General features: G+C 36.0%; 1 long non-coding RNA gene across 1 annotated transcript in view; it reads right to left on the reverse strand.

Annotated features, from left to right (window-relative positions):
* The window catches only part of LOC141555761 (uncharacterized), a 155,722-nt gene extending 144,909 nt beyond the window's left edge, over window positions 1-10,813 (reverse strand). Inside the window, exon 1 of the long non-coding RNA XR_012486328.1 lies at window positions 10,649-10,813. This is a non-coding gene — a long non-coding RNA (uncharacterized LOC141555761). The remainder of the gene's footprint in view (window positions 1-10,648) is intronic.
* Window positions 10,814-11,523: the final 710 nt, after the last annotated feature.

Genomic DNA, 11,523 nt, shown 5'->3' on the forward strand with positions numbered 1-11,523 from the left:
TGTTTACTTGCATAAAATAGAGAAAGAGAAGATCAATGAATTGGGCTCACAACTTAAAAAGCTAGAAAAAAAATTTTAAACCCCCAATTAAATGCCAAATTTGAAGTTCTGAAAATAAAGGGGGAATTACTGAAATTAAAAATAAGAAACTACTGAGTTAATAAATAAAACTAAAAGTTGGTTTTATGAAAAAATCAACAAAATCGATAAACCTTTAGTTAAGTTGATTAGAAAAAGGAAAGAAGAAAATCAAATTGTTAGTCTCAAAAGTGAAAAGGGAGAACTTTCCACCAATGAAGAGGAAATTAGAATAATTAGAAGTTACTTTGCCCGACTATATGCCAACAAATTTGATAATCTAAATGAAATGGAGGAATATCTACAAAAACATAGATTGCCCAGGTTAACAGAAGAAGAAATACATTATTTAAATAGTCCCATTTTAGGAAAAGAAATAGCTATTAATCAACTCCCTAAGAAAAAATCTCCAGGGCTAGATGGATTTACATATGAATTCTACCAGATATTCAAAAAACAATTAATTCCAATATTATATAAACTATTTGAAAAAATAGTGAAAGAAAGGATCCTACCAAGTTCCTTTTATGACACAGATATGGTGCTGGAGCTAAACCAGGTAGGGTGGAAACAGAGAAAGAAAGTTATAGACTAATTTCCCTAATGAATATTGATGCAAAAATCTCAAATAAAATATTAGCAATGTGATTACAGAAAGTCATCCCCAGGATAATACACCATGACCAAATAGGATTTATCCCAGGAATGCAGGGCTGATTCAACATTAGGAAAAATATCAGCATAATCAACTATATCAATAACTAAACTAACAAAAATCATATGATTATCTCAATAGATGCAGAAAAAGTATTTGATAAAATCCAACACCCATTCCTATTAAAAACACTAGAGAGAATAAGAATAAATAGAATTTTCCTCAAATTTTTCATCTATTTAAAACCATCAGCAAGCATCTTATGAGAAGTTTCAAGGGAAAGTCAGGAACTATATGAGCAAAACTACAAAACACTTCCCACACAAAGTCAAATCTAAACAATTGGAAATATATCAAATGCTCTTGGATAGGTGGAGCAAATTTAATAAAGATGACTACCCAAACTAATCTATTTATTTAGTACTATATCAATCAAATTCCCAAGATGCTATTTTACTGACTTAGAAAAAATAACAACAAATTTCATCTGGAAAAACAAAAGGTCAAGAATTTCAATTAAAAAAAAAAAAAAAAATGAAGGTGGCCTAGCTATGCCAGATCTAAAACTATATTATAAAGCAGTGGTCATCAAAACCATTTGGTATTGGCTAAGAAATAGACTAGTTGATCAATGGAAAAGGTTAGGCTCACAGGACAAAATATCAAAGACTATAGTAATCTGGTGTTTGACAAACCCAAAGACCCCAGATTTTGGGATAAGAATTCACTATTTGACAAAAATAGCTCAGAAAACTGGAAACTAAAATGGCAGAAATGAGGCACTGACCCACACCTAACACCATATACCAAGATAATGGGTTCATGATCTAGACATAAAGAATGATATTATAAACAAATTAGAGGAACATAGGATAGTTTACCTCTCAGATCTGTGGAGAAAGAAGGAATTTGTGCCCAAAGAAGTAGAGATCATTATTGAACACAAAATAAATGATTTTTATTATATAAAGTTAAAAAGTTTTTGTAAACAAAACAGATAAAGACAACATTAGAAGGGAAGCAATAAACTGGGAAAACATTTTTACATTCAAAAGTTCAGATAAAGGCGTCATTTCTAAAATATATAGAGAATTGACTCAAAGTTATAACAATTCAAGCCATTCTCCAATTGATAAATGGTCAAAGGATATGAACAGACAATTTTCAGAAGAAGGAATTGAAACTATTTGTAGTCATATGAAAAGGTGCTCCAAATTACTATTGATCAGAAAAATGAAAAGTAAGACAACTCTGAGATATTATTACATACCTGTCAGACTGGCTAAGATGACAGGAAAAGATAATGATGAATGTTGGAGGGGATGTGGGAAAACTGGAACACTGATACATTGTTAGTGGAATTGTGAACAGATCCAACTATTCTGGAGAGCAATTTGGAACTATGCTCAAAAAGTTATCAAACTGTGCATACCCTTTGACCCAGCAGTGTTTCTACTGGGATTATATCCCAAAGAAATCTTAAAAGAGGGAAAGGGACTCACATGTACAAAAATGTTTGTGGCAGCCCTTTTTGTAGTGGTAAGAAACTAGAAACTGAATGAATGCTCATCAATTGGAGAATGGCTGAATAAATTATGGTATATGAATGTTATGGAATATTATTGTTCTGTAAGAAACAACCAACAGGATGATTTCAGAGAGACCTGGAGAGACTTATATTGAACTAATGATAAGTGAAATGAGCAGAATCAGAAGATCATTATACATGACAACAAGAAGACTATTTGATGATCAATTCTGATGGATGAGACTCTCTTCAGCAATGACATGATTCAAACCAGTTCCAATTTTTCAATGATAAAGAGAGCTGTATACACACAGAGAGAGGACTGTGGGAATTGAGTGTGAACCACAACATAGCATCTTTACTTTTCCTGTTGATGTTTGCTTGCATTTTGTTTTCTTTCTCAGGTTTTTTTTCCTTCTTTACCTGATTTTTCTTGTGCAACAAGATAATTGTATAAATATGTATATATAAATATTGGGTTTAAGATATATTTAACATTTAACATGTGTTAGACTACCTGCTATCTGGGGAAGGGAGTAGGGAGAAGGAGGGAAAAATTTGGAACAGAAAGTTTTGCAAGGGTCAGTGCTGAAAAATTACCCATGCATATGTTTTATAAATAAAAAGCCTTAATAAAATTTAAAACATACACACACACACAAAAGAATTTGTGGTGTTTAGCTATGAAAGACTTGGTTTTTCACAGTGGTTCAGTGATCCAAAGCAATCCCAATAGACTTTGGACAGAAAATGCCATCTGAATCCAAAAAAGAACTATGGAGATGGAATGTAAATCAATACATGCTATGTTTCCTTCTGTTTTCTGTATTTTTTCTCCTCTCCCATGGTTTTTCCTTTTTGTCCTAATTTTTCTCTCCGAACATGATTCATTGAGTATTGAAATAAATTAATTAATTTTTAAAACTTCCTGCTATCAGAGCAGGAAGTAACTTTAGAGCATTGAATGGATGTCACAGTAGAAAGGGACTTAAGAACAAAAAAAGTCAGAACAGGAAGTGACTTAGAACATAAAATGTTCAAAGGGACTCAAAAAGGGAACTTAGAATATAGAAAGTGAGAACTGGAAGGGACCTTAGAACATAGAAAGTCAGAATATTTCTTGGGGTCTGGTTATTTTTGTATAATCTTCTTTAAGGCTATTCTCTCAGATATTCTTTCCTGCCTTCCCCTTCCCACCATCCCTCCTATACTCCCAGCCCCAACCTCCTTGTCATCTCTTTTCTTGGTTTTGGATTTTTTTACTTTTTAACTTATTCATTTCTTTTTCTTTCTTCCTTTGATCTAATTGTCATTTTCTTCCTTCCTTTTTTCCTCTTTTAGTTAAGTAGTTAAATAAAATCTTTCTTTCTCTCAGCTCCCTTCAAATATTTTTTCTTAGAGGTTTTCTTTTTCATTTTGTGAATCTTTTTTCTAAAAAAGATTTCTTTCTCCTGTTCTCTTCATTAAATTTCTTCCTTTTTCTATATATTCTAGAGGGTTTTTTGGATTCATTATTCTTATAGTAATTGATTCCTTCATTAGTTTCTACATTCCTTATGAAATTAAAGCTTCTAAAAAACCACTTTGAGTTCTGTCTTCTTAACAGTTTTCATGTTATTGCCTTTTATATCTTCCTTTCTCATCTTTTTTTTTCTACTCTTAGAAATATCAATTCCTGCAGTAAACTGGGGAGATAAAAGTCCCATGGTAGAAATTTTCTTGTGTTCCTGATTAAGCAATTCATTACATTCTTTTGCCCTCCTCATGAACATTTTTCCCATTTTCTATTAAATTCCCTCCCTGGTCTATGACCTCCCATCCTTTTAGATGTCAGTTGCCCCCAGGAACTCTGTGCTGTTCACAGAAGCTTAACACTCTTTGAGAGGTCTTTAAACACCAAACCTATGCAGAATAAATTCATTGTAAGGTTCCTATTCTCCATTATGGAATCTATCCCCAATCCTTCATATCCTTCCCATCACAAAATCAAAATTTCTCCCTTCCTGTGTTTCAGTTGCTCTCTTTTGCTACTTTACCCATTCATTCATTTATATTCCCTCTTCTTGAGATATTACAAAAGGTTTTTCCCCTTCATTGTTTTCCATTTATTTGATTGGAGTTTATCAAAAATTCCCTTATATCTTCATAGTCTCTTCTCCCATTTAATTTATCTTCCAATTCTTCAGTTTAGTTAACAAAAACCACTTGTAGGTGAGCTTTAGTCCTGGGTGTTTCTCTCCTGTTCCTCCACAGCCATTTCTAATTGTAATTCCACTTTATCTTAATTAATGAAATAAAATTATAGTTCCATTTTAACTCATCTTCTTGTATACTTTTTGAAAGAAAAATCTTAAATCAACCCTCTTGCTAGTTTTTGTTAATCTTTCCAGTTGTGTTTTTTTACTCTTTTATTGTGGGGAATTTTTTTTTTTGTTGCTTGTGCTGTCTTTGGTTATTGATCTGTTTGCTTTTCTTTATTTTTGTTGCATGAGATGTTTGCTAAGCAAATAATCTGCTCATGCCACTTTTTATAAAAATGTTTCTTACAGCTCTAATTTGTTGAATATTTATCTTTTCTTGTTGATGAGTGGATGAAGGTTTGTAGGGTATACCCCCTTTGGATTGTATCTTGAGCTCTTTTACTCATCAAAACACATTATTCCACTCCTTTCTATTAATTCCTGGGAGGTACAGATTATTCCACTCCTTTCTATTAATTCCTGGGAGGTACAGATTAGTCTTGTGTTATTAGGATGCCATTTTCTTTATATTTTAAGGTTACCTAAAGAATTTTCTATTTGTCATTGGAATTTAAATTTTAGCATTATGTACCTTGAAGTTTGTAGCATAAGTTGTTGTTTTTCTTCTTGTGGCTTTTAATAGATTCTTTTAATTGATACTTTGTTTTCTGAGGTTAGAAGTTCCACACAATATTTGTGTTTTTATTTCTTATAGAATAATAGTCACATTTCTTATTTGTCATGTTCTCTTTGGAAATCTATGGTTCTTGTTTCTATGTAGTATCAATCTGTTTTTCTTAAATAGAGATCACATGTTCTTTTCATGTTACTGCTTTTTGCTTCTCTTCTTCAACACTCTTCTGTCTTTTTTTGAAGATAAGTTTGCCATAGTAAATTAAAGTTTTTCTATTGTGTGGATTATTTCTGCTGGGAAAAACCATAAATTCCACTTTCATTATTTTTATTTCTTTCTTGAACTATTTAGAAATATCATAATGTGGTTTCATGACCTCTTGGGAACACATAGGGTCCTCTGCTTAATCAGGTGTTGATTTCTTTTCCATTGTTTTGTAATATTTATTTAGAGTTGTCAGAACTCATTCAGATGTCCTGGAATCCACCTTCCCTTGTGTTATTAATATCTTTCCTATTGATTTATTTGCTTGTGTTCAAGTTGCTTTTTTAAAAAACTATTTTCTTCCTCCTCCTCTTGAGATTTTTAATCATTTGAGTCTTTTTTTCCCTCACATTTTCCTATTGTTCACTCTCTGATCCCTTCCTCTTTGATGATAGGTCCCCTGAGAAGTGGTCCTAAAAACTGTCTCAACCTCATCCCATATTAGGGAATTCACTTTTATAAGGCTTTGATGCTTGCACCAAGTGACTTCTAAGAGGATAGGATTAGCTTCAGTTGGATTCCAGTCCCTTTCTCTAGACTTGGTACAACTCCATGAATGCATCTTAGAGATGGAAGCGATCTTAAAGGTCCTCTAATCTATAATTGAATTTAATAGTGTTTCTGAGGTCCTTTAGCAAGTTACAACAAAAAGAATAAGCTGACCTAGATCCGAATCTTGGCCCTACCTCTCATTAATAGTGTGACCTTAAGTGGTGTCTTATATCTTATCCTTTGTTTCTTCACTTGTAAAATTAGGAGACAAGATGTGATGAATTTTTATGTCCCTGTTAGCTCCAATAGCTTAGACTATAGTGACAAAGCCAGGAGTAGGTCCTAGACTTCCTTCTTCTGGTTCCACACTTATGAGATTCTCTTCTGGGAAGAAGAGAATTGCTAGGTAGAGATCAAAGCATCATAGATTTGGGACTAGAAGGGAACTTGGACATCATTTCATACAATTCCTGAGGGAATGGAGACCCTTCCAAGTTATTTGTACAAAGTCACACATAGCAAGTGGCAGAAAGACTAAAATTGAAGCCATCTGGAAACCCCCCCATAATAGCAGGTAGCATATTTATACAATACTTAAAGGTTTGTAAAGCAATTTACAATATTAATTCTTAACCTCATAGCAACCCTGGGATGTGATTGCTATTATTATCCCCATTTGACAAATGAAGAAATTGAGGTAGCCAGAAATTAAATGACTTGCTAAGGATCACACAGTTAAAGTTAGATTCAGATTCTTATCTTCCTGATGTCAGATCTAGTAATCTATCCATCTAGCCTATATACCTTCTTCCAGAGAAACAATCATTCATAGGAAAGGCTTCTTTTTCTTCCCTTCCCTTCTAACAATACCCTAGACCAGAATTCAGCTTGAGTGTCTCTCCTACATTCAAAAACACAGAAGCTTTCAATTACTCTGAACTTAGAGAAAAATGACTGGTACTAATCAGCAAAGGCTTGAACAAATTCCAGGGCATATCTGGTAGTTTGTTTTTGTTTTTTTTCTTGTATCTCATTCTTTCTTTTTTTTTGTTTCTTTTTGTCTTTTCCCCCCACAGTTTGTTTTTTTTTCTGATGATTGAACATCAAGGTCTTCTAACCTCTCCCCCTTCCCTGTTGCTATAGCTACAGAAAGGTACATGTTAACATTTAAAAGGCCAAAGAGATCAGAGTTGAACTGCCCAAAAGTTAATATTTAACCTTTAATCCGTTATTTGCCTTGAAAGTTCCAGGTGAAGTCCTGCTGGCTACCTATGAGAGGTAGCAAAGGCATCTACAGGAATCCCCTGGATGCTAAAGATGAAGTGTTCCTGTCGCCAAGAGACAGACTCTGCCTCTGATTACCTCTGTGAATTCAGATGTCAATTCCTCAAATTGTGGCCTCTGTTTCCTTACTTGCAAAATGAGCAAATTATTACGGTGGACTTTAAAGTCCTTGTTAAAGAAGTCCCTTCTCCAAAGGAATGGAAATGGAAAGATCCATCTTCCTTTGGCTGTCCATCTCCATCAGCTTGTTTTGAAGGAACAGAACAAAATGGAATAACAGGGTGGGGACAGATGGAAGAAGGTCATAGAACAAAGTCTTCAGTAAATGGAGTATAAGCTGAGTGTTGAAGGAGTAGTAAATACAAGGACCAAAACTGAGGGTGGGATAGGGCATAAGATTTTAAATCCAGAACATAAGTTCTTAATTTGTGATATGTGATATGTATTTTATTTTATATGTTTTAAAAATGTTCTTCTAAGTAGACCATGGGTTTCACCAGATTGCCAAAGGGGTCCATAACAAACAAAAAATGATTAAAAATCTCTAATCTACAGCTAGAAAGGATCTTTTGGTCCCTAGTCCAAACCTTGCCTTTTTTCTATTAGGAAGCTGAGGCCCAGGAGATCATACAAGGAATAAGAAGAAGAACTGACAGTTGAGTGTGGATTCTAAAATTTCAAATCTTATTTTCTTTCCACTGCACCATAGTGGAAAAGTCATTCTGGGTGTATCTCCAAAAAGAGGGCATAAAGGGGGAAGGACTGGCCTGGGTAGCTGCTATCAACAACTAAGAAGATGCCCTTTTTACCTCTTCCTTCACGACTTTAGGACTTGTTGCTTTGTTGGTCCCTCTCCCATAGCTCACCTTCTATTGGTCCCACTCTCATAGCTTTCCTTTTCAGGTAGCCAGATGACTGTAAATCCCCTACTGAGAAAATCATTTAAGGGGCAGCTAGGTGGCAAAGTGGATAGAGCATCAGGAGTCAGGAGGATCTGAGTTCAAATGTGACCTCAGACACTAGCTGTGTGACCCTGTGAAAGCCACTTAATCTCAATTGCCTCAGAAAAAAAAAATTAGTTACTATATGTATGTTGGGACCTGATTAACCATAACAGCATTTGTATAATGTTTTCTATGTACTTCAATTATTATCTCATTTAGTTTTATTAATAAGTTTAAATAAATAATTTCAATAAATAAATCTAATTTAATATTATCTTATATTACCTTCAATTATTATCTCATTTGATCTTCACAACAACTCTGAGAGGATCATCCTCATTTCACAGATGAGCTAACTGAAGTAAATAGCAGTTAAGTGACCAGCTCAAGATCACACAGCTAATTGGTGTTTGAACTCAGAACTTCCTAACTCCAGACAGTAAGCTGGGATGAAAGCCCTTAAAGTTCCATGCTTCCTCTATTCCATATCTGACCTCATCTCCATTTTGTATTCTTCCAAACGCCTCTTCTTCCCAAATTTCCAAATTCTCTCTGCCATCCAGAAACTAGCAACTTCAGCACTACACAGAACAGAAGGAAGAGAAAATGAGTTCTGTGGTCCAGTGGTTTTCATAGAAGGTTTGAGACCAGGGTGACAAACTCTCAAAATAGTGCCAAAATTCTCATTCTCATTTCTCTTCTTCAGATTTCTGAGTAATAGGAGAAGGTGTGAATCTGAGCTGGAGAGATGCTAGAGTAATGTGGGAGGGGAAAGGAGTCTTATGAAGGCATGGCAGTATGTCTTGTAGTTTTCTACATTTGTATCTTGTCCCCCTAACAGAATGTAAGCTGTATGAGGAAAAGGCACACATGGAGCAGTATGCACACCAAAAGTGCTTACTAAATGCTAATTGAATGAATGAATGAATTCCAACTGAACTGAAAAATCTGTAAAGAGCCAGATGGAAGGCAGATATTATTTTATTTTTGTTTTTATTTCTGAACCGTCTAAGACAATGTCATCTGGCAGTTAGAAGATGTTTTATAAATACTGATCAATTGATCTTTTGATCAATAACATCTAGTTCATTTTGGGGGAAGATTACTGAGTACATTTCCTTCAGGCTGGTAGCTCCTGGTGAAGAACCCAATTTATCAATTCAGGTCTGCATCTTACTCTGCAATTTATAGCCTTGAAGTTGCTTGGAGTCCAGGATCACTCAATCTATGAATGTGTCAGCAGCTGGAATTGAATCCAAGTCTTCCTGACAATGAGACCTGCTCTTTATCAGATACGTGAATATTGTAAAATGCTTATCCCAAGAGCTGGAGTACAGCAGGTGCTGCATAAATGCTCCTTCTTTATCTACTGCACCAAGCTGCCTGGCACCCTGTAGGTGTTTAATAATTGCCCATTGATTAATTGATTAATTCAACTCAGGATTGCACAAGACCTTCTGGTTAAGTGATACTTAATAAATAAATATCTGTTATTGTTGGCTCTTGAGAACAAGTGCTGGGGGAGGGTGGGTGCTATTTCCCTGACGTATATGCCATATTTGGATCATGACATGGCTCCTAATCCCTGCTTTAAGCTTTATCAAACGTAATAGCTGCCAGGTACCTATCTGCACAAAGGACATTTCAACTACCTTTGAAAGCCTTTCCCTTCCCCCTCTTCAGAAATCCATTAGACCCAAGCCTGGCAGAGCTGAGAGGTTTCCTGCTGAGAAGGCTGATTTGCAGGGCACTGAATGGAGAAAGTGATTTCCCTTTCCCTCTAATCTCCTATCCCCGCAGGAGCCATAACCCTTTGCCCTCCTTGAAGACACCCAGAATTTTTTCCCCTTTTGGCTGACTCATTCAAATTCACGCTGCAGGCTCAGGAAAGATAGCTCTCCAAAAACTCCTTCCAGCTTCAGCATTCTGTGGATCTAAGAAATCTGTCAAGGCTGTTGGACCACAGTTTCAGAGTTGGAAGGGACCTTAAGAGCCATCCAATCCGACCCATACCTAAGAAACACCAGCCAGGAGGTTCTCCAATCTCTGTCTGAAGATTGCCCCTGAAGGGGACCTCATCACCTCCCTGGAGGTGAACCATGGTTCAGATTCTTCATCTATAGAATGGGGGCTCATCTACATGACCACCAGGCCCCCTCTGGCTCTAGATAGCAGCCTGACTATGAATCTGGGACACTTTGGGATAGCACTAATCCCTAATCCTCCCTTCATTTTTCAAAGGCCCAAAGCATGGCAGGATCAGACCCAGAACCAGAGCCCAAATAACCCAAATCTCCAAGCTTAAGATTCTTTCCATGATTCCCTTCTGCCCATCAGGTCCAGACATCACAGCTTTCCTAGGTCCCTTCTCCTCTGAACTCAATTTGGGGAAGGATTTGGGTTAGGTTTCTAAACACCTGAGCTGCTTTTGTCCCCTCACTAATGAACTCTGAGCTCCTGTTTCTCTTCCAAAACCAACATCCTCAGGTCCCAGCATGCCAGGGACTTTGTGTCCATGACAACCCTCACCTTCCATGGAGCACTGAGGGAGGCCCACAGAACTGTTGACTTCACAGGCCAGGCTTCCGGCAGAAAGGGCGATCAAAGTCACTGGTGTACCTTTGATAATCACATGGCAAGCATATCTCAAAGTCAAACAGGATCTGAAGAACTCCCCAGAACAAGTGGCCAGCCAGGTCCTTCCTAAGGGAGGCAGTAGGGAGAGACTGTTGCCACTTGAACCACACAATTCAATTCAATGCAATAAATAGATCTTTAAGGTCTAGATCTGTCTGTCATACAAAACAAAATCCCTCAGCACTTGGATGAAAAGGGCTTCTCCATACCTTATGACTTCAATTCTTTCCTTTCAGATAATCTCACTTATTTTTTTTAATTTTTATTTTTTTGTAAAAGATTAGATAAAGCTATAAGGGATCAAAGAGGTTACTGAATACAGCCTTCTCTTTTTTTCCAGCCTTCTCATTTTACAGATGAGGGTTCCAAAGTCTGGAGATGAGGAGTTACTACCCAAGATTATATAGCACAGGATTTGGTGCATAGTAGGCGATTAACACATGTGATCAATTGGTTGATTTTTGAATCTTCTGATTCCTATTACAATAACCAGTGGGCTCCATTCTCTCCCCTCAAGACAAGGAAGTTCTCTTTAATAGAAAATGACATGAGTAACTTTATACAATATATGTTCTGAAAAATTACTAAGTATCTTTTTTTTTGGATAAATTCAAATATCTGTTATCTCTGACCTCATTCTCAGTTCAGAGAGGCTTTGTTTTCACTTCTGACTGACTTAAGGGCATAAGATCATTAGAACTGGAAGGAACCCTAATAGTCATCTGGTCCAACCTGTTCATTTTACAGTGAAGGAAACTGAGGTTCAA

Source organism: Sminthopsis crassicaudata, chromosome 1 (genome assembly GCF_048593235.1).
Source record: "Sminthopsis crassicaudata isolate SCR6 chromosome 1, ASM4859323v1, whole genome shotgun sequence".
NCBI classification, from domain to species: domain Eukaryota; kingdom Metazoa; phylum Chordata; class Mammalia; order Dasyuromorphia; family Dasyuridae; genus Sminthopsis; species Sminthopsis crassicaudata.